General features: G+C 47.7%; 1 long non-coding RNA gene across 1 annotated transcript in view; it reads right to left on the bottom strand.

Annotated features, from left to right (window-relative positions):
* The window catches only part of LOC134921338 (uncharacterized), a 100,175-nt gene extending 80,393 nt beyond the window's left edge, over positions 1-19,782 (bottom strand). The window contains exon 1 of the long non-coding RNA XR_010177477.1: positions 19,707-19,782. This is a non-coding gene — a long non-coding RNA (uncharacterized LOC134921338). The remainder of the gene's footprint in view (positions 1-19,706) is intronic.
* Positions 19,783-23,292: the final 3,510 nt, after the last annotated feature.

Raw genomic sequence — 23,292 nt, 5'->3', positions numbered from 1 at the left:
ATCTGTAATACCCAAGGATCCAGATCTGAGTGAATCCAGACCTGGCTGAAAAACAGTAGACGTACCCTCACCCGATCGCACTCCCGCAGGGGAGCCCCAGCGTCATGCTCAAGTTTTAGCAGAAGTAGCTGCTCCTGCGAGCCTGATGGTGTTGTAGATTTTTTACCTCTTCCTCGCCCTCTTCCTGCGAAGAAGGGGGTATCCTTTGCCTTTTTGGACTTGTTGGGCCGAAAGAACTGCATTGTATGAGAATGATATCCTTTCCTAGGTGGAGCAGCTGCGGAAGGCAGAAATGCTGACTTGCCTGATGTAGTTGTTGAAATCATGGCATCCAGCTTGTCTCCAAAGAGGGCTTCTCCATTGTAAGGGAGCGCCTCAATATTCTTGTTTTGATTCCGCATCAGCTTTCCATTGGCGGATCCATAGCACCCTGCGGGCTGAAATTGCCATAGCAGAGGATCTTGAACTCAGCAACCCAATATCCTTCATAGCTTCAACTAAGTAACCTGCAGCATCTTTGATATGGCCGAGAGTTAGGACTATTTCATCCCTGTCTACTGTGTCGATGTTAATAAGCAAGTTGTCAGACCATTTTTCCACAGTGTTACCCACCCACTCACAAGCAATGGTGGGCCTGAGCACTGGATTTCAGGGTTGTTTCTAATTTAAGGTCAGCTGGATCTTTTAAAGAGGCTGAACCAGGGGCAGGCAAAACTATTTTCTTAGACAGCTGAGAAACTGAGGTGTCTATCATTGGGGGAGTCTCCCATTTGTGCCTGTCTTCCTCAGAGAAAGGGTACGCTACACGTATCCTTCTTCTCAGGGTTATCCCAGGATTCTTCAAAGAACGCATTCAAATCCTTTGAAGTAGGAAAAGTCACAACCTGCTTTTTATTTAATTTAAAATAATCCTTTTCCTCTGGGACCAGTGTTGTTTCAAGAAACTCCAATACTTCCTTTATGGCAATTATCATACATTGTATGCTTTTGGCTAATTTTGGATCGACCCCTCTCAAATCCCCAGTGTCTACGTCAGAGTCGGAATCTGTGTCTGTGTCCCCTTACATTATCTGGGCCAGAGACCTTTTCTGGGAACTGGATGGGACCCGAGTGTATGATATGGAGGGTAGGGACGTGCGGTGAGCTAAATGGCTCAGGTGGAACTACCTGGCCCCAGAGCCAGATTTACACACAATATATGAGTCAAAGGGTACATCTGGGCTGAGGGGTCAGTAAACAGTGCATCCTCCACAGACTGCCTCCAATATTTAGTCTGTTGTTCAGACTCAGAGAATTTCTTTGCAAGCATTGACATATTCTTTTACAACATTCGCACCCACTCCGGCTCTTTCTGAGAGGGAAGGGCCACCACATTACCCTCTTGTGCATCTAAAATGGGTTCTTCCTGGGAAGAACCCTCCCCAATGTCTGACATGTTACACACTTGTGTACACACACACACACACACACACACACACACACACACACACACCCTTATCACACAGGGGAGCTATTGGGGACAGACCCACACTAAAGTCTGTCACAGAGACACAAAGGGATTTGCCAGTCCACACACTGCGCCTTATTGTGAATTGTGGAAATACTACCCACTTACAGCGCATATACCAATAATAGGTCCACAGACCTAATTATAATGAACACTCTCTGCCCCTTCCATAACACCCTGTACTTGTATCAGCGTTGTCATGAGGAGAAACAGCGTTCAGGAGCTTCACACTGGAGTTTCTGCAGGAGAAAATGGCACCCAGTGAGTGTTCTGGCAAGTCTGAGGAGAAAGCCCCGCCATTCAGCCTCAGCAATGTAATATTTTTACTGGCTGGGGATGGCACATCAGCGGCTGTACATGTATGTACCCTTTTTGCCAGTGAGAGTAAGGTTTTAAAACATGCCCTCAGAGCGCCCCCCCCCCCCCCCCGCGCTTTTCACCCTTGTGCTGAGAGACATGGCGCGCAGCGTCCCTCCGCTGCCCGTGTATCTGTATGCCACCAAAGATGACCGGAGGATCCCCTCTCTGCAGGACTCCGGTAGTATACTCACCAGCCTTCTGACTTCTGGCTCTGTTAGGGGGTGGCGGCAGTACTGTGGGAGTGAACGCTGGCCAGGCTTGGGCTGTGTTCAATACCCTTCAGGAGCTAATGGTGTCCTGTCAGCGGAAGCAGAACCATTAACTAATTGAGAAGTTGGTTCTTACTTCCCCCCCTCTAAGTCCCACGAAGCAGGGAAGCTGTTGCCAGCAGCTTCCCTGTAAAATAAAAAACCTAAGAAAGTCTTTTTCCAGCAAAGCTCTGTAGAGCTCCACTAGTGTGCATCCAGTATCCTGGGCACATTTTCAAAACTGAGGTCTGGAGGAGGTGTATAGAGGGAGGAGCCAGTTCACACTGTTGAAAAGCCTTAAAGTGCCGAAGGCTCCTGCAGAACCGTCTATACCCCATGGTACTAAAATGGACCCCAGCATCCTCTAAGACGTAAGAGAAAAGACAAGCTTTTCATTGAATTAATCTCATCTGCAAATATTAAGTAAAACAGGTATTCCTTGCAATTTTTACACCATATGTCTGTTTACCAGTGTACAGATATAAGTATGGAGACACACCTGTCTTTGGTGCCAGCGGAACAGCTGCTCCTCACTGTGTGCTAGGCATTAGTACAGTGAGTGAGCGTGTTCCTTGTGCACCTCAGGGTTAGAAATTTAGGCAAGTATTGTTTCTGCTTTTGTGGTGATAGTCTGGGTCACCTTGTCAAATCAGCGCAAGGGTCCCCAAGATTACCAATCACAATGAGAGCATAGAATAAGTATATAGATGAGGTAGTAGAAGGGAGTGGAAAAGCAGGGTGCACCCACCATCCAGCAATGCTGCTTCTCTGCATATGCCTATAGCCTTGATGCAGAGTGAGTGATATACTGTTTAAAGGTGCTGGAAAGAGGCAGTCAAATGGTTAATTCCATTCCCTTAATGGTGGAGACACCCTGATACTGCATAGTCTTGCAGGATCTCTGAGCCACCATGCGGTCATGTACATTAACCACGGATTGAGTATATGAGGTACCTGTACAGTTGTGTGATGTGAATATGGCTGCTTCTGCTGCTATGGTCCGGCTATGCTGCTGTAGCGGTGGCCCACTGGCGCACTCGCGGCCGGACGCACCTCTCAGACAGCTGTTTACAAATGAGCTTCGTCAGTGAGACTTCTGGGTGCCATTAGTCACTAGCACTTTGGGAGAGCACACATGAACACACAGGAATCTGTAAGTACTAGCCACTGTGTATAGATGGTTAAATGATTATAGACTTGGATACAATTTATATTCATATTGAACAAATTCATTGTAGATTTTATCCACCTGTGGTTAAATCCATTGTTTATTTGAAGCTCACCCGAAGGGGGTAGGTATATACATTAGAGATGAGCGGGTTCGGTTTCTCTGAATCCGAACCCGCCAGAACTTCATGTTTTTTTTCACGGGTCCGAGCGACTCGGATCTTCCCGCCTTGCTCGGTTAACCCGAGCGCGCCCGAACGTCATCATGACGCTGTCGGATTCTCGCGAGGCTCGGATTCTATCGCGAGACTCGGATTCTATATAAGGAGCCGCGCGTCGCCGCCATTTTCACACGTGCATTGAGATTGATAGGGAGAGGACGTGGCTGGCGTCCTCTCCGTTTAGAATTAGAATAGATTAGAGAGACACTTGATTTACTAATTTTGGGGAGCATTAGGAGTACTCAGTAGTGTACAGTGCAGAGTTTTGCTGATAGTGACCAGTGACCACCACTTTTATTTATAATCCGTTCTCTGCCTGAAAAAAGCGATACACAGCACACAGTGACTCAGTCACATACCATATCTGTGTGCACTGCTCAGGCTCAGGCCAGTGTGCTGCATCATCTATTATCTATATATAATATTATATATATCTGTCTGACTGCTCAGCTCACACAGCTTATAATTGTGGGGGAGACTGGGGAGCACTACTGCAGTGCCAGTTATAGGTTATAGCAGGAGCCAGGAGTACATAATATATTATATAGTGAGTGACCACCAGACACACAGTGCAGTTTATTTAATATATCCGTTCTCTGCCTGAAAAAAGCGATACACACAGTGACTCAGTCAGTCACATACCATATCTGTGTGCACTGCTCAGGCTCAGGCCAGTGTGCTGCATCATCTATATATATTATATATCTGTCTGACTGCTCAGCTCACACAGCTTATAATTGTGGGGGAGACTGGGGAGCACTACTGCAGTGCCAGTTATAGGTTATAGCAGGAGCCAGGAGTACATAATATTATATTAAAATTAAACAGTGCACACTTTTGCTGCAGGAGTGCCACTGCCAGTGTGACTAGTGACCAGTGACCTGACCACCAGTATATATAATATTAGTAGTATACTATCTCTTTATCAACCAGTCTATATTAGCAGCAGACACAGTACAGTGCGGTAGTTCACGGCTGTGGCTACCTCTGTGTCGGCACTCGGCAGCCCGTCCATAATTGTATATACCACCTAACCGTGGTTTTTTTTTCTTTCTTTATACATACATACTAGTTACGAGTATACTATCTCTTTATCAACCAGTCTATATATTAGCAGCAGACACAGTACAGTGCGGTAGTTCACGGCTGTGGCTACCTCTGTGTCGGCACTCGGCAGCCCGTCCATAATTGTATATACCACCTAACCGTGGTTTTTTTTTCTTTCTTTATACATACATACTAGTTACGAGTATACTATCTCTTTATCAACCAGTCTATATTAGCAGCAGACACAGTACAGTGCGGTAGTTCACGGCTGTGGCTACCTCTGTGTCGGCACTCGGCAGCCCGTCCATAATTGTATATACCACCTAACCGTGGTTTTTTTTTCTTTCTTTATACATACATACTAGTTACGAGTATACTATCTCTTTATCAACCAGTCTATATATTAGCAGCAGACACAGTACAGTGCCGTAGTTCACGGCTGTGGCTACCTCTGTGTCGGCACTCGGCAGCCCGTCCATAATTGTATATACCACCTAACCGTGGTTTTTTTTTCTTTCTTTATACATACATACTAGTTACGAGTATACTATCTCTTTATCAACCAGTCTATATATTAGCAGCAGACACAGTACAGTGCGGTAGTTCACGGCTGTGGCTACCTCTGTGTCGGCACTCGGCAGCCCGTCCATAATTGTATATACCACCTAACCGTGGTTTTTTTTTCTTTCTTTATACATACATACTAGTTACGAGTATACTATCTCTTTATCAACCAGTCTATATTAGCAGCAGACACAGTACAGTGCGGTAGTTCACGGCTGTGGCTACCTCTGTGTCGGCACTCGGCAGCCCGTCCATAATTGTATATACCACCTAACCGTGGTTTTTTTTTCTTTCTTTATACATACATACTAGTTACGAGTATACTATCTCTTTATCAACCAGTCTATATATTAGCAGCAGACACAGTACAGTGCGGTAGTTCACGGCTGTGGCTACCTCTGTGTCGGCACTCGGCAGCCCGTCCATAATTGTATATACCACCTAACCGTGGTTTTTTTTTCTTTCTTTATACATACATACTAGTTACGAGTATACTATCTCTTTATCAACCAGTCTATATATTAGCAGCAGACACAGTACAGTGCGGTAGTTCACGGCTGTGGCTACCTCTGTGTCGGCACTCGGCAGCCCGTCCATAATTGTATATACCACCTAACCGTGGTTTTTTTTTCTTTCTTTATACATACATACTAGTTACGAGTATACTATCTCTTTATCAACCAGTCTATATATTAGCAGCAGACACAGTACAGTGCGGTAGTTCACGGCTGTGGCTACCTCTGTGTCGGCACTCGGCAGCCCGTCCATAATTGTATATACCACCTAACCGTGGTTTTTTTTTCTTTCTTTATACATACATACTAGTTACGAGTATACTATCTCTTTATCAACCAGTCTATATATTAGCAGCAGACACAGTACAGTGCGGTAGTTCACGGCTGTGGCTACCTCTGTGTCGGCACTCGGCAGCCCGTCCATAATTGTATATACCACCTAACCGTGGTTTTTTTTTCTTTCTTTATACATACATACTAGTTACGAGTATACTATCTCTTTATCAACCAGTCTATATATTAGCAGCAGACACAGTACAGTGCGGTAGTTCACGGCTGTGGCTACCTCTGTGTCGGCACTCGGCAGCCCGTCCATAATTGTATACTAGTATCCAATCCATCCATCTCCATTGTTTACCTGAGGTGCCTTTTAGTTGTGCCTATTAAAATATGGAGAACAAAAATGTTGAGGTTCCAAAATTAGGGAAAGATCAAGATCCACTTCCACCTCGTGCTGAAGCTGCTGCCACTAGTCATGGCCGAGACGATGAAATGCCAGCAACGTCGTCTGCCAAGGCCGATGCCCAATGTCATAGTACAGAGCATGTCAAATCCAAAACACCAAATATCAGTAAAAAAAGGACTCCAAAACCTAAAATAAAATTGTCGGAGGAGAAGCGTAAACTTGCCAATATGCCATTTACCACACGGAGTGGCAAGGAACGGCGGAGGCCCTGGCCTATGTTCATGGCTAGTGGTTCAGCTTCACATGAGGATGGAAGCACTCAGCCTCTCGCTAGAAAAATGAAAAGACTCAAGCTGGCAAAAGCAGCACAGCAAAGAACTGTGCATTCTTCGAAATCCCAAATCCACAAGGAGAGTCCAATTGTGTCGGTTGCGATGCCTGACCTTCCCAACACTGGACGTGAAGAGCATGCGCCTTCCACCATTTGCACGCCCCCTGCAAGTGCTGGAAGGAGCACCCGCAGTCCAGTTCCTGATAGTCAGATTGAAGATGTCAGTGTTGAAGTACACCAGGATGAGGAGGATATGGGTGTTGCTGGCGCTGGGGAGGAAATTGACCAGGAGGATTCTGATGGTGAGGTGGTTTGTTTAAGTCAGGCACCCGGGGAGACACCTGTTGTCCGTGGGAGGAATATGGCCGTTGACATGCCAGGTGAAAATACCAAAAAAATCAGCTCTTCGGTGTGGAGGTATTTCACCAGAAATGCGGACAACAGGTGTCAAGCCGTGTGTTCCCTTTGTCAAGCTGTAATAAGTAGGGGTAAGGACGTTAACCACCTCGGAACATCCTCCCTTATACGTCACCTGCAGCGCATTCATAATAAGTCAGTGACAAGTTCAAAAACTTTGGGTGACAGCGGAAGCAGTCCACTGACCAGTAAATCCCTTCCTCTTGTAACCAAGCTCACGCAAACCACCCCACCAACTCCCTCAGTGTCAATTTCCTCCTTCCCCAGGAATGCCAATAGTCCTGCAGGCCATGTCACTGGCAATTCTGACGAGTCCTCTCCTGCCTGGGATTCCTCCGATGCATCCTTGCGTGTAACGCCTACTGCTGCTGGCGCTGCTGTTGTTGCCGCTGGGAGTCGATGGTCATCCCAGAGGGGAAGTCGTAAGCCCACTTGTACTACTTCCAGTAAGCAATTGACTGTTCAACAGTCCTTTGCGAGGAAGATGAAATATCACAGCAGTCATCCTACTGCAAAGCGGATAACTGAGTCCTTGACAACTATGTTGGTGTTAGACGTGCGTCCGGTATCCGCCGTTAGTTCACAGGGAACTAGACAATTTATTGAGGCAGTGTGCCCCCGTTACCAAATACCATCTAGGTTCCACTTCTCTAGGCAGGCGATACCGAGAATGTACACGGACGTCAGAAAAAGACTCACCAGTGTCCTAAAAAATGCAGTTGTACCCAATGTCCACTTAACCACGGACATGTGGACAAGTGGAGCAGGGCAGGGTCAGGACTATATGACTGTGACAGCCCACTGGGTAGATGTATGGACTCCCGCCGCAAGAACAGCAGCGGCGGCACCAGTAGCAGCATCTCGCAAACGCCAACTCTTTCCTAGGCAGGCTACGCTTTGTATCACCGCTTTCCAGAATACGCACACAGCTGAAAACCTCTTACGGCAACTGAGGAAGATCATCGCGGAATGGCTTACCCCAATTGGACTCTCCTGTGGATTTGTGGCATCGGACAACGCCAGCAATATTGTGTGTGCATTAAATATGGGGAAATTCCAGCACGTCCCATGTTTTGCACATACCTTGAATTTGGTGGTGCAGAATTTTTTAAAAAACGACAGGGGCGTGCAAGAGATGCTGTCGGTGGCCAGAAAAATTGCGGGACACTTTCGGCGTACAGGCACCACGTACAGAAGACTGGAGCACCACCAAAAACTACTGAACCTGCCCTGCCATCATCTGAAGCAAGAAGTGGTAACGAGGTGGAATTCAACCCTCTATATGCTTCAGAGGTTGGAGGAGCAGCAAAAGGCCATTCAAGCCTATACAATTGAGCACGATATAGTAGGTGGAATGCACCTGTCTCAAGTGCAGTGGAGAATGATTTCAACGTTGTGCAAGGTTCTGATGCCCTTTGAACTTGCCACACGTGAAGTCAGTTCAGACACTGCCAGCCTGAGTCAGGTCATTCCCCTCATCAGGCTTTTGCAGAAGAAGCTGGAGGCATTGAAGAAGGAGCTAAAAGGGAGCGATTCCGCTAGGCATGTGGGACTTGTGGATGCAGCCCTTAATTCGCTTAACAAGGATTCACGGGTGGTCAATCTGTTGAAATCAGAGCACTACATTTTGGCCACCGTGCTCGATCCTAGATTTAAAGCCTACCTTGGATCTCTCTTTCCGGCAGACACAGGTCTGCTGGGGTTGAAAGACCTGCTGGTGACAAAATTGTCAAGTCAAGCGGAACGCGACCTGTCAACATCTCCTCCTTCACATTCTCCCGCAACTGGGGGTGCGAGGAAAAGGCTCAGAATTCCGAGCCCACCCGCTGGCGGTGATGCAGGGCAGTCTGGAGCGACTGCTGATGCTGACATCTGGTCCGGACTGAAGGACCTGACAACGATTACGGACATGTCGTCTACTGTCACTGCATATGATTCTCTCAACATTGATAGAATGGTGGAGGATTATATGAGTGACCGCATCCAAGTAGGCACGTCACACAGTCCGTACTTATACTGGCAGGAAAAAGAGGCAATTTGGAGGCCCTTGCACAAACTGGCTTTATTCTACCTAAGTTGCCCTCCCACAAGTGTGTACTCCGAAAGAGTGTTTAGTGCCGCCGCTCACCTTGTCAGCAATCGGCGTACGAGGTTACATCCAGAAAATGTGGAGAAGATGATGTTCATTAAAATGAATTATAATCAATTCCTCCGCGGAGACATTGACCAGCAGCAATTGCCTCCACAAAGTACACAGGGAGCTGAGATGGTGGATTCCAGTGGGGACGAATTGATAATCTGTGAGGAGGGGGATGTACACGGTGATATATCGGAGGGTGAAGATGAGGTGGACATCTTGCCTCTGTAGAGCCAGTTTGTGCAAGGAGAGATTAATTGCTTCTTTTTTGGGGGGGGTCCAAACCAACCCGTCATATCAGTCACAGTCGTGTGGCAGACCCTGTCACTGAAATGATGGGTTGGTTAAAGTGTGCATGTCCTGTTTTGTTTATACAACATAAGGGTGGGTGGGAGGGCCCAAGGACAATTCCATCTTGCACCTCTTTTTTCTTTTCTTTTTCTTTGCATCATGTGCTGATTGGGGAGGGTTTTTTGGAAGGGACATCCTGCGTGACACTGCAGTGCCACTCCTAGATGGGCCCGGTGTTTGTGTCGGCCACTAGGGTCGCTAATCTTACTCACACAGTCAGCTACCTCATTGCGCCTCTTTTTTTCTTTGCGTCATGTGCTGTTTGGGGAGGGTTTTTTGGAAGGGACATCCTGCGTGACACTGCAGTGCCACTCCTAGATGGGCCCGGTGTTTGTGTCGGCCACTAGGGTCGCTAATCTTACTCACACAGCTACCTCATTGCGCCTCTTTTTTTCTTTGCGTCATGTGCTGTTTGGGGAGGGTTTTTTGGAAGGGACATCCTGCGTGACACTGCAGTGCCACTCCTAGATGGGCCCGGTGTTTGTGTCGGCCACTAGGGTCGCTTATCTTACTCACACAGCGACCTCGGTGCAAATTTTAGGACTAAAAATAATATTGTGAGGTGTGAGGTATTCAGAATAGACTGAAAATGAGTGTAAATTATGGTTTTTGAGGTTAATAATACTTTGGGATCAAAATGACCCCCAAATTCTATGATTGAAGCTGTTTTTTAGTGTTTTTTGAAAAAAACACCCGAATCCAAAACACACCCGAATCCGACAAAAAAAATTCGGTGAGGTTTTGCCAAAACGCGTTCGAACCCAAAACACGGCCGCGGAACCGAACCCAAAGCCAAAACACAAAACCCGAAAAATTTCAGGCGCTCATCTCTAATATACATATATTCATATATTTATTAAATATATTTACATTACATATTTTGGGAATAACTGACCCCATTTTTGTTTAGGATTTTTCACCCGTTTTGATAGTTGGACCATCACACATTATGAGTAGAGGTCCTATTGGTTCATAAGTAAGTCCTTATAAGAGTTCATACAGGTATTTCTCCTCCTTATATGGAATGTAAATTGATTAAATGAAATTTTTTTTTAGAATTGCGGAACAAACCAGAACTATAAAGTGGCTTAATGGGCCCGAATATTCCTCTGATTGTCATTGTTTGAATTGATGTTGTAGGTATGTACTGTTATGAAGCATCTGATTATAATCTGTACCTCATGAGTTATGAGGGAGATGGACCTGGTTTGGTATTCTATAGCACCACCCGGGTAGCATTCATGACTGTATGTCTCCATCTCCTCGGAATTTTATGTTTTGATAATGATTTGATTATTTTATCATATGTCCTAATCTCTCCTTTTTGGTAATAATGTTATTATCGTTTGTCCATTTTTTACTATAATTTTTATGGTTTTGGATTTTTATTTGTGTATTTACTAGTGATGTGCACCGGCAATTTTTTGGGTTTTGGGTTCGGTTCCGCGGCCGTGTTTTGGGTTCGAACGGGTTTTGGCAAAACCTCACCAACATTTTTTTGTCGGATTCGGATGTGTTTTGGATTCGGGTGTTTTTTTCAAAAAACCCTAAAAAACAGCTTAAATCATAGAATTTGGGGGTCATTTTGATCCCATAGTATTATTAACCTCAATAACCATAATTTCCACTCATTTTCAGTCTATTCTGAACACCTCACACCTCACAATATTATTTTTAGTCCTAAAATTTGCACCGAGGTCGCTGGATGACTAAGCTAAGCGAACCAAGTGGCCGACACAAACACCTGGCCCATCTAGGAGTGGCACTGCAGTGTCACGCAGGATGGCCCTTCAAAAAATACTCCCCAAACAGCACATGACGCAAAGAAAAAAAGAGGCACAATGAGGTAGCTGTGTGACTAAGATAAGCGACCCAAGTGGCCGACACAAACACCTGGCCCATCTAGGAGTGGCACTGCAGTGTCACGCAGGATGGCCCTTCAAAAAAATACTCCCCAAACAGCACATGACGCAAAGAAAAATGAAAGAAAAAAGAGGTGCAAGATGGAATTGTCCTTGGGCCCTCCCACCCACCCTTATGTTGTATAAACAGGACATGCACACTTTAACGAACCCATCATTTCAGCGACAGGGTCTGCCACACGACTGTGACTGAAATGACTGGTTGGTTCTGGCCCCCACCAAAAAAGAAGCAATCAATCTCTCCTTGCACAAACTGGCTCTACGGAGGCAAGATGTCCACCTCATCATCATCGTCCGATTCATCACCCCTTTCACTGTGTACATCCCCCTCCTCACAGATTATTTATTCGTCCCCACTGGAATCCACCATCTCAGGTCCCCGTGTACTTTCTGGAGGCAATTGCTGCTGGTGAATGTCTCCACGGAGGAATTGATTATAATTAATTTTAATGAACATCATCTTCTCCACATTTTCTGGATGTAACCTCATACGCCGATTGCTGACAAGGTGAGTGGCGGCACTAAACACTCTTTCGGAGTACACACTGGAGGGAGGGCAACCTAGGTAGAATAAAGCCAGTTTCTGCAAGGGCCTCCAAATTGCCTCTTTTTCCTGCCAGTATACGTACGGACTGTCTGACGTGCCTACTTGGATGCGGTCACTCATATAATCCTCCACCATTCTTTCAATGGTGACAGAATCATATGCAGTGACAGTAGACGACATGTCAGTAATCGTTGGCAGGTCCTTCAGTCCGGACCAGATGTCAGTACTCGCTCCAGACTGCCCTGCATCACCGCCAGCGGGTGGGCTCGGAATTCTTAGCCTTTTCCTCGCACCCCCAGTTGCGGGAGAATGTGAAGGAGGAGATGGTGACGGGTCACGTTCCGCTTGACTTGACAATTTTCTCACCAGCAGGTCTTTGAACCTCTGCAGACTTGTGTCTGCCGGAAAGAGAGATACAACGTAGGTTTTAAATCTAGGATCGAGCACGGTGGCCAAAATGTAGTGCTCTGATTTCAACAGATTGACCACTCGTGAATCCTGGTTAAGCGAATGAAGGGCTCCATCCACAAGTCCCACATGCCTAGCGGAATCGCTCTGTTTTAGCTCCTCCTTCAATGCCTCCAGCTTCTTCTGCAAAAGCCTGATGAGGGGAATGACCTGACTCAGGCTGGCAGTGTCTGAACTGACTTCACGTGTGGCAAGTTCAAAAGGTTGCAGAACCTTGCACAACGTTGAAATCATTCTCCACTGCGCTTGAGACAGGTGCATTCCACCTCCTTTGCCTATATCGTGGGCAGATGTATAGGCTTGAATGGCCTTTTGCTGCTCCTCCATCCTCTGAAGCATATAGAGGGTTGAATTCCACCTCGTTACCACCTCTTGCTTCAGATGATGGCAGGGCAGGTTCAGGTGTTTTTGGTGGTGCTCCAGTCTTCTGTACGCGGTGCCTGTATGCCGAAAGTGGCCCGCAATTCTTCTGGCCACCGACAGCATCTCTTGCACGCCCCTGTCGTTTTTTAAATAATTCTGCACCACCAAATTCAAGGTATGTGCAAAACATGGGAATTTGCCCAGATGTAATGCACGCACAATATTGCTGGCGTTGTCCGATGCCACAAATCCCCAGGAGATTCCAATTGGGGTAAGCCATTCTGAGATGATCTTCCTCAGCTGCCGTAAGAGGTTTTCAGCTGTGTGCGTATTCTGGAAACCGGTGATACAAAGCGTAGCCTGCCTAGGAACGAGTTGACGTTTGTGAGATGCTGCTACTGGTGCCGCCGCTGCTGTTCTTGCTGCGGGAGGCAATACATCTACCCAGTTGGCTGTCACAGTCATGTAGTCCTGAGTCTGCCCTGCTCCACTTGTCCACATGTCCGTGGTTAAGTGGACATTGGGTACAACTGCATTTTTTAGGACACTGGTGAATCTTTTTCTGACATCTGTGTACATTCTCGGTATCGCCTGCCTAGAGAAATGGAACCTAGATGGTATTTGGTACCGGGGACACAGTACCTCAATCAAGTCTATAGTTGGCTCTGAAGTAACGATGGATACCGGAACCACGTTTCTCACCGCCCAGGCTGGCAAGGCCTCAGTTATCCGCTTTGCAGCAGGATGACTGCTGTGATATTTCATCTTCCTCGCAAAGGACTGTTGGACAGTCAATTGCTTACTGGAAGTAGTACAAGTGGTCTTCCGACTTCCCCTCTGGGATGACCATCGACTCCCAGCAGCAACAACAGCAGCGCCAGCAGCAGTAGGCGTTACACTCAAGGATGCATCGGAGGAATCCCAGGCAGGAGAGGACTCGTCAGACTTGCCAGTGACATGGCCTGCAGGACTATTGGCTTTCCTGGGTAAGGAGGAAATTGACACTGAGGGAGTTGGTGGTGTGGTTTGCGTGAGCTTGGTTACAAGAGGAAGGGATTTACTGGTCAGTGGACTGCTTCCGCTGTCGCCCAAAGTTTTTGAACTTGTCACTGACTTATGATGAATGCGCTGCAGGTGACGTATAAGGGAGGATGTTCCGAGGTGGTTAACGTCCTTACCCCTACTTATTACAGCTTGACAAAGGCAACACACGGCTTGACACCTGTTGTCCGCATTTGTGTTGAAATAATTCCACACCGAAGAGCTGATTTTTTTTGTATTTTGACCAGGCATGTCAATGGCCATATTCCTCCCACGGACAACAGGTGTCTCCCCGGGTGCCTGACTTAAACAAACCACCTCACCATCAGAATCCTCCTTGTCAATTTCCTCCCCAGCGCCAGCAACACCCATATCCTCATCCTGGTGTACTTCAACACTGACATCTTCAATTTGACTATCAGGAACTGGACTGCGGGTGCTCCTTCCAGCACTTGCAGGGGGCGTGCAAATGGTGGAAGGCGCAAGCTCTTCCCGTCCAGTGTTGGGAAGGTCAGGCATCGCAACCGACACAATTGGACTCTCCTTGGCGATTTGTGATTTCGAAGAACGCACAGTTCTTTGCTGTGCTTTTGCCAGCTTAAGTCTTTTCATTTTTCTAGCGAGAGGCTGAGTGCTTCCATCCTCATGTGAAGCTGAACCACTAGCCATGAACATAGGCCAGGGCCTCAGCCGTTCCTTGCCACTCCGTGTCGTAAATGGCATATTGGCAAGTTTACGCTTCTCCTCAGACGCTTTTAATTTTGATTTTTGGGTCATTTTTTTACTGATCTTTTGTGTTTTGGATTTTACATGCTCTGTACTATGACATTGGGCATCGGCCTTGGCAGACGACGTTCATGGCATTTCATCGTCTCGGCCATGACTAGTGGCAGCAGCTTCAGCACGAGTTGGAAGTGGATCTTGATCTTTCCCTATTTTTTTAACCTCCACATTTTTGTTCTCCATATTTTAATGCGCACAACTAAAAGACACCACAGGTATACAATGTAGATGGATGGATATACTACTAGTATACTTTATGTATGACGACGAGTGACGACACAGAGGTAGGTACAGCAGTGGCCTACCGTACTGCTATATACAGTATAATGGACCTGGTGGACACTGTCAGCAGACTGCGTTTATAGTATAAAGAAAAAAAGACACCACAGGTATACAATGTAGATGGATGGATATACTACTAGTATACTTTATGTATGACGACGAGTGACGACACAGAGGTAGGTACAGCAGTGGCCTACCGTACTGCTATATACAGTATTATGGACCTGGTGGACACTGTCAGCAGACTGCGTTTATAGTATAAAGAAAAAAAGACACCACAGGTATACAATGTAGATGGATGGATATACTACTAGTATACTTTATGTATGACGACGAGTGACGACACAGAGGTAGGTACAGCAGTGGCCTACCGTACTGCTATATACAGTATTATGGACCTGGTGGACACTGTCAGCAGACTGCGTTTATAGTATAAAGAAAAAAAGACACCACAGGTATACAATGTAGATGGATGGATATACTACTAGTATACTTTATGTATGACGACGAGTGACGACACAGAGGTAGGTACAGCAGTGGCCTACCGTACTGCTATATACAGTATAATGGACCTGGTGGACACTGTCAGCAGACTGCGTTTATAGTATAAAGAAAAAAAGACACCACAGGTATACAATGTAGATGGATGGATATACTACTAGTATACTTTATGTATGACGACGAGTGACGACACAGAGGTAGGTACAGCAGTAGCCTACCGTACTGCTATATACAGTATTATGGACCTGGTGGACACTGTCAGCAGACTGCGTTTATAGTATAAAGAAAAAAAGACACCACAGGTATACAATGTAGATGGATGGATATACTACTAGTATACTTTATGCATGACGACGAGTGATGACACAGAGGTAGGTACAACAGTGGCCTACCGTACTGCTATATACAGTATAATGGACCTGGTGGACACTGTCAGCAGACTGCGTTTATAGTATAAAAAAAAAAAGACACCACAGGTATACAATGTAGATGGATGGATATACTACTAGTATACTTTATGTATGACGACGAGTGACGACACAGAGGTAGGTACAGCAGTGGCCTACCGTACTGCTATATACAGTATAATGGACCTGGTGGACACTGTCAGCAGACTGCGTTTATAGTATAAAGAAAAAAAGACACCACAGGAGTGTTTTTCAGGCAGACAAACGTATACTGGTGGTCACTGTCAGCAAAACTCTGCACTGTACTCCTGCTATAGCTGCTCCCCAGTCTCCCCCACAATTAAGCAGTGTGAGCACTCAGCACAGTCAGATATATCATGCAGCACACTAAGGCTGAGCACAGATATGGTATGGAGTGTTTTTTTCAGGCAGAGAACGGATAAAAAAAAACCTAGCAAAACTCTGCACTGTACTCCTCCTGTCGTAACAGCTGCTCCCCAATCCTCCCCACAATAAGCTAAGCAGTAGCAATCAATCAGATCAACTAACTCTAAGGCTCTATAACTAAATGGAGAGGACGCCAGCCACGTCCTCTCCCTATCAATCTCAATGCACGTGTGAAAATGGCGGCGACGCGCGGCTGCTTATATAGAAACCGAATCTCGCGAGAATCCGACAGCAGGATGATGACGTTCGGGCGCGCTCGGGTTAGCAGAGCAAGGCGGGAGGATCCGAGTCTGCTCGGACCCGTGTAAAAAGAGTGAAGTTCGGGGGGGTTCGGTTTCCGAGAAACCGAACCCGCTCATCACTAGTATTTACTGAAATGTATATATCTTTACCAGCTACTTTGATCATCCCTCTGAAGAAGTCCGTAAAAGACGAAATGCTTCAGGGTTGAAGAGAGAGAAACAATACCCTTCATTTCATCTATGACACAAATTATTGACTGTGTACTTGAAAGGGTTATCTCTGTTTGCATTATGTGCTTTTAATAAATTGCTATTAATTGATATATGTGGTGTGGTCAATTATATTGCTGGTATAATTGGGAAGTGATTATTAGCGCCCTCTGATTCATTGCTCTGAGGTGTTTTGTGTCTGGTCCTGGCTAACAGAAGGATCGTATCAGAGGGCAGCAGCAAAAAAGCGCAGGACAAGGGTATATCTATCTGGTATGTGTATATATATATATATATATATATATATATATACAGTATATATATATATATATATATATGTGGCACTTCTCCACACACACACGCACACACACACGCACACACACATAAAACACACACATAGCCAGAGAACACATACACTTACTTATACACACACATAGAACACATACACTTCCTTATACACACACATAAAACACATACATGGAACACATACACAAACACAGGAAATACACAATTATACACAAACACACTGAACACATATACACAAATAGAAAATATACTTACACTGTCAGTGTCACCACCACTATGTTCTCCTCCGGCGGTCCTAGGGGCTCCAGTCCTGTACTGTTAGTGGCAGCGCAGGGCAGGTGGGAAGGGAGGGAAGGAGGACGCGCGGTGTGACGTGCTGATGTCACACCACAAGGAAATGACGGCGGGTGGGGTGGGGTGGGCTGGGCAGCCAGCCATCCACAACGGACTCTGAGTCAAGAGTCCGGCGGCGCAGCAGGAGGGGGTGACCCGGGCAGCAATCCGATCATCGCTATCAGTGTACAACAGCAGCACATAGACAGCGATGATGGGATCGCATGGGAGACGTGTGTGTGTGTGTGTGTGTGTGTGTGGGGGGGGGGGGGGTGCCAGACCATTGAGCAATAGTAGCGGGTGCGAGTGAGCATGATGCCCTGGCCGCCGGAGGCGCCCCCCTCTGCTGGGCCTGCTCGACCCCCCTTAGTTACGCCTCTGGTCGTCTCTCAGCACGCCATCACCTAGCCCCTGAGTCGTCACTCAGCACACCATCACCTACCCCTGGTCGTCACTCAGCACACCATCACCTACCCCTGGTCGTCACTCAGCACACCATCACCTCCCCCTGCTTCGTCACTCAGCACACCATCACCTCCCATTGCGTCGTCACTCAGCACACCATCACTTCCCCCTGCGTCGTCACGCAGCACACCATCACCTCCCCCTGCTTCGTCACTCAGCACACCATCACCTCCCCCTGCTTCGTCACTCAGCACACCATCACCTCCCCCTGCTTCGTCACTCAGCACACCATCACCTCCCATTGCGTCGTCACTCAGCACACCATCACTTCCCCCTGCGTCGTCACGCAGCACACCATAACCTCCCCCTGTGTCGTCACTCAGCACACCATCACCTCCCCCTACGTCGTCACTCAGCACACCATCACCTCCCCCTGCGTCGTCACTTAGCACACCATCACCTCCCCCTGTATCATCACTCAGCACACCATCACCTCCCCCTGCGTCATCACACAGCACACCATCAGCTCCCCTTGCGTCATCACTCAGCACACCATCACCTAGCCCCTGAGTCGTCACTCATCACACCATCACCTACCCCTGGTCGTCACTCAGCACACCATCACCTCCCCCTGCATCATCACTCAGCACACCATCACCTCCCCCTGCTTCGTCACTCAGCACACCATCACCTCCCCTGCTTCGTCACTCAGCACACCATCACCTCCCCCTGCTTCGTCACTCAGTACACCATCACCTCCCCCTGCTTCGTCACTCAGCACACCATCACCTCCCCCTGCGTCGTCACTCAGCACACCATCACTTCCCCCTGCGTCGTCACACAGCACACCATCACCTCCCCCTGCGTCGTCACTCAGCACACCATCACCTCCCCCTACGTCGTCACTCAGCACACCATCACATCACCCTGCGTCGTCACTCAGCACACCATCACCTCCCCCTGTATCATCACTCAGCACACCATCACCTCCCCCTGCGTCATCACTCAGCACACCATCACCTCCCCCTGCGTCATCACTCAGCACACCATCACCTCCCCCTGCGTCATCACTCAGCACACCATCAGCTCCCCTGCGTCATCACTCAGCACACCATCACCTCCCCCTGTGTCGTCACTCAGCACACCATCACCTCCCCCTGCATCGTCACTCAGCACACCATCACCTCCCCCTGCGTCATCACACAGCACACCATCACCTCCTCCTGCGTCGTCACACAGCACACCATCACCTCCCCCTGCGTTGTCACTCAGCACATGCCATCGCACTCTGTGTCTCTGTGTGTGTCCCATGCGCTAGGAGCCCATGCTGCTGCAGTCAGCGAGACTGCACCGCACCTGAGCGCCCTGTGCTGGCATTCTGACAGAGAGGGTGGGATGTATTAAACGAGGGGGCATGGAGACACACTGCTGGTGGGGAGGGGGCATGGGGACATACTGCTGGTGGGGAGGGGGCATGGGGACACACTGCTGGCGGGAAGGGGGCATGGAGACACACACTGCTGTTGGGGGGTATGGAGACACACACATTGCTGATGGGGGGCATGGAGACACACACACACACACACACACAGCTGATGGTGGGTAGGGGGCATGGAGATACTCTGGTGTGGGGAGGGAGACATGGAGACAAACACACACACTGCTGATGGGGGGGCATGGAGACACACTGCTGATGGGGGATGGGGACATGGAGACACACACACTTCTGATGGGGGGTAGGGGGCATGGAGACACTCTGGTGTGGGGAGGGGGACATGAAGACACACACTGCTGATGGGGGAGGGGGACATGGAGACACACACACACTGCTGATGGGGGACATGGAGACACTCAGGGACACACACACACACACACACACGCAGACAGAGGTGCACTCACCTTTGATAACTTGTAGCCTCCAGCAGCTCCTCCCTCCTCTTCCACGCTGCCAGCCAGGGCCCAGGAGAAGAGCTGTAGAAAATGCTGATGTAGCCCCGCCCCCTAATCGGGTCAGATGAGCATGTGCTGGGATCACCAATCTGGGCTCAGCACATGCTCCTCTGACCCCCACTGTCAGCAGGTTATTCTCTGCTGCTGCTGCTGCTGCTGCTGCTCCTCGTTATCACACAGCAGGCACTCGGCTGCAGCAGCAGCACATTAATGGAGGCGGGGGCAGGCGAGCAGGTACGATGCCCTGGCCGGCGGCGCCCCCTTCTGCAGGGCCTGCCACGGCGCCCAGGGCATGTGCCCTGCTCGACCCCCCTTAGTTACCCCTCCGAATGGAATTAACCATTTGACTGTCTCTTTCCAGCACCTTTAAACAGTATATCGCTCACTCTGCATCAAGGCTATAGGCATATGCAGAGAAGCAGCATTGCTGGATGGTGCACCCTGCTTTTCCACTCCCTACTACAAAAGCAGAAGCAATACTTGCCTAAATCATTATCAAAACATTAAATTCCGAGGAGATGGAGACATACAGTCATGAATGCTACCCGGGTGGTGCTATAGAATACCAAACCAGGTCCATCTCCTTCATAACTCATGAGGTACAGATTATAATCAGATGCTTCATAACAGTATATACCTACAACATCAATTCAAACAATGGCAATCAGAGGAATATTCGGGCCCATTAAGCCACTTTATAGTTCTGGTTTGTTCCGCAATTCTAAAAAACAATTTCATTTAATCAATTTACATTCCATATAAGGAGGAGAAATACCGTATTTGCTGGCGAATAAGACGACTTTTTGGCCCTGCAAAACATGCCACCAAGTGGGGGGGTCGTCTTATACGCCGGGGGTCGTCTTATACGCTGGGGATCGTCTTATACGTCGTATACGCCGCAGTGCCTCCCGATGCACTGCGGCCGCGGCGGGTCATCAGCGTGGCTGCGGCGATACAGGGGTGCCAGCCTTTTCGGCGTGACCAGCCCGTTCTGCTCGGGAAGCAGCGTCGCTCCGGCCCGCCCCTTGCGGTCATAATATAGTAATGTCACTTGGTATTAATAGACTGCTGCTAGTGACAGGGAGACAGGGAGGGCAGACAGGGAGCAGGGACCAATCCAATCAGGCTTTGTATACAGCCAACAGCCAACCACAGTACTGCACCATTGTACAGTACAATACAGTACAATACAGCATAGAAAAAGTCCAGCCGTCAAACGCCTATCAACCCTATCATGGCACCAGCAAAAAGAAAGAAATATGATGCAAGTTTTAAACTTCTTTGTTCTTTTACGTTTTATTTGGTGTGTGGAAGGTGTGCGGAAGAGGGGGTAGTCTTATACGGCGAGTATATAACAAACTCTATATTTTGAGTGGAAATGTTGGGGGTCGTCTTATACGCCCAGTCGTCTTATACGCCGGCAAATACGGTACCTGTATGAACTCTTATAGGACTTACTTATGAACCAATAGGACCTCTACTCATAATGTGTGAAGGTCCAACTATCAAAACGGGTGAAAAATCCTAAACAAAAATGGGGTCAGTTATTCCCAAAATATTTAATGTGAATATATTTAATAAATATATGAATATATGTATATACCTACCCCCTTTGAGTGAGCTTCAAATAAACAATGGATTTAACCACAGGTGGAATAAATCTACAATGAATTTGTTCAATATGAATATAAATTGTATCCAAGTCTATAATCATTTAACCATCTATACACAGTGGCTAGTACTTACAGATTCCTGTGTGTTCATGTGTGCTCTCCCAAAGTGCTAGTGACTAATGGCACCCAGAAGTCTCACTGACGAAGCTCATTGCGAAACAGCTGTCTGAGAGGTGCGACCAGCCGCGAGTGCACCAGTGGGCCACCGCTACAGCAGCATAGCCGGACCATAGCAGTAGAAGCAGCCATATTCACATCATACTACTGTACAGGTACCTCATATTCTCAGTCCGTGGTTAAGGTACATGACCGCATGGTGGCTCAGAGATCCTGCAAGACTATGCAGTATCAGGGTGTCTCCACCATTAGGGGAATGGAATTAACCATTTGACTGCCTCTTTCCAGCACCTTTAAACTAGAGATGTGCACTTGAAATTTTTCGGGTTTTGTGTTTTGGTTTTGGGTTCGGTTCCGCGGCCGTGTTTTGGGTTCGACCGCGTTTTGGCAAAACCTCACCGAATTTTTTTTGTCGGATTCGGGTGTGTTTTGGATTCGGGTGTTTTTTTCAAAAAACACTAAAAAAACAGCTTAAATCATAGAATTTGGGGGTCATATTGATCCCAAAGTATTATTAACCTCAAAAACCATAATTTCCACTCATTTTCAGTCTATTATGAACACCTCACACCTCACAATATTATTTTTAGTCCTAAAATTTGCACCGAGGTCGCTGGATGACTAAGCTAAGCGACCCTAGTGGCCGACACAAACACCTGGCCCATCTAGGAGTGGCACTGCAGTGTCACGCAGGATGGCCCTTCCAAAAAACACTCCCCAAACAGCACATGACGCAAAGAAAAAAAGAGGCGCAATGAGGTAGCTGTGTGAGTAAGATAAGCGACCCTAGTGGCCGACACAAACACCTGGCCCATCTAGGAGTGGCACTGCAGTGTCACGCAGGATGGCCCTTCCAAAAAACACTCCCCAAACAGCACATGACGCAAAGAAAAAAAGAGGCGCAATGAGGTAGCTGTGTGAGTAAGATAAGCGACCCTAGTGGCCGACACAAACACCTGGCCCATCTAGGAGTGGCACTGCAGTGTCACGCAGGATGGCCCTTCCAAAAAACACTCCCCAAACAGCACATGACGCAAAGAAAAAAAGAGGCGCAATGAGGTAGCTGTGTGAGTAAGCTAAGCGACCCTAGTGGCCGACACAAACACCTGGCCCATCTAGGAGTGGCACTGCAGTGTCACGCAGGTGTTAGGGTCTCCTGCCCTGTGCTGCCACGTCGTCATGGCAACCGGGAGACAAGTGCTAGTGGAGTAACCTGAGCGCAGCTGATACTCCGGTTCGGGTCTTTTGCTGTGCAGTGGTTATAGGCTCTGTGCACAGCAGGGGATCCGGTGCTGGTTTTTGTGCTCACAGTCTGTGAGGTCTGAGTGGGGCGTGGACAGCACCTGCTTTATAAGGCCTCTTTTCAGAGTAAGCAGATGCTGCTGAATCTTTGTTGGTTAGTCAGTTCATGAAAGTTAGCCAGTACTGTGTAGCTTTGTATTTGTTTGTTGCTTACTGCAAATAGGCCTGGGGATTTGGTATTACACTCTGCCAATCCAGACCTAGCAGTAAGACTGGAGTCAGTCGTTTAGCTTGCTGGGGTTCTGTTACTACTCTGTGAACTTAGCAAGTTTGCGGCTGTATTCTAAGACTTGCCTGCCTAAATCCTGTCTCACTGTGCTAGGTGTCAGGGGTCAGTTTAGTGGCAGTAAGCTAAAACCTGTGCACTGCAAGTGAGAATTAGGATTGTGGAGATTCTCCTTGTGTCTATCATTCCTTCTCTGACCAAGGAGTTTACTGCCACA

The sequence above is a fragment of the Pseudophryne corroboree genome, chromosome 1 (genome assembly GCF_028390025.1).
Source record: "Pseudophryne corroboree isolate aPseCor3 chromosome 1, aPseCor3.hap2, whole genome shotgun sequence".
NCBI classification, from domain to species: Eukaryota; Metazoa; Chordata; class Amphibia; order Anura; family Myobatrachidae; genus Pseudophryne; species Pseudophryne corroboree.
The sequence above is the reverse complement of the archived record's forward strand: the minus strand, read 5'-3'. Positions and strand labels throughout refer to the sequence as shown.